Raw genomic sequence first — 1,360 nt, forward strand, 5'->3', positions numbered from 1 at the left:
GTTATTATTTTATAAACTTCCGTATTATTTAACCATTTTTCCTAATCAAGCATATTAACTACATAATTTGCAAATCACAACTTATTTTGGTTCTTTTTGGGGGGTATTTTTTTGAAGTGAGAAGCAGGGAGGCAGAGAGACAGACTCCTGCATGCCCACTAGGAAGCAATGCTTTGCCCGTCTGGGCACTGCTGAAGCCATTCTAGTGCCTGAGGCAGAGGCCATGGAGCCATCCTCAGAGTCTCTGCCAACTTTGCTCCAATGGAGCCTTGGCTGCGGGAGGGGAAGAAAGAGATGGAGAGAAAGGAGAGGGGTTGGCTCAGTGGTAGAGCATCAGCCCTGTGTGTGGATGTCCTGGGTTTGATTCATGGTCAGGGCACACAGGAGAAGCACTCATCTGCTTCTCCACCCTTCTCCCTCTCTTTTCTCTCTTACTCTCTTTCTCCCTCTTCCAGGTGTGACTGGATTGGTTTGAGCACATTGGCCCCAGGTGCTGAGGATGGCACTATGGAGCCTCGACTTCAGTCACTAAAAATAGCTCGGTTGAGATCATGGCCCCAGATGGGGTTGCTGGGGAGTTGCCCAGTGAAAACCAGTTGGGGTGCATGCAGCAGTCTGTCTATCTCCCTTCCTCTCACTTGGAAAATAAGAAAAAATAAAAATATATATAAAATGAATCTTCACTTTTACATGGTAGGTACTCAATAAATACTAATGAGAGTGAATATTGGATTATCTTTTCTTTTTTTGCCTACAAAAATAGAAATTTTAAATATTTAGCCTATTCAGTCAGTGAATAAATAATGGTGAAAAAAAACCCACACAGCTGAACATGAAGTCCCAGGATAGCAATCACTATGAATCCTATAGGCAGCACCTACAATATCAAATGTCACAATTAAAAATAAATATAACTTTGGAAATAAGCCATGGAGCCTCTGAACACTCCCAACTAACCTCCCTAGTTTTCAAATCTTTAAAGAAATAGATTTTCAAAGACTCTACCAGATGAAAGATCCTGAATCTAAGCCAAGTAACTCATTGCAACAAAAAGTATTGGCTAAATAAATTTTCTTTCCATTTCTGCTGAGGAACAAACAAGAGCTAAGCTAAATTTGTAATATTACAAATTTTTATTCAGCATGTGAACCAAATAATTTCTTAAAGAACAGATACATTTTCAAGACAAGTCTTTCTCACACAGTCCTTCAAAGGTAAGTCAGAAGAGGCTTTGTGTGGCATGATGTGGTCCAGTTCTGCTTAGAAGTAAGTGGAAGAGACAACGGTACTCCGAGACTGACAATGCATTATGTGATAAATACATTCAAGTGTATCCATGCTGATTTTTCCTTCTGCAATC

Source organism: Saccopteryx bilineata, chromosome 2 (assembly GCF_036850765.1).
Source record: "Saccopteryx bilineata isolate mSacBil1 chromosome 2, mSacBil1_pri_phased_curated, whole genome shotgun sequence".
Classification (NCBI taxonomy): domain Eukaryota; kingdom Metazoa; phylum Chordata; class Mammalia; order Chiroptera; family Emballonuridae; genus Saccopteryx; species Saccopteryx bilineata.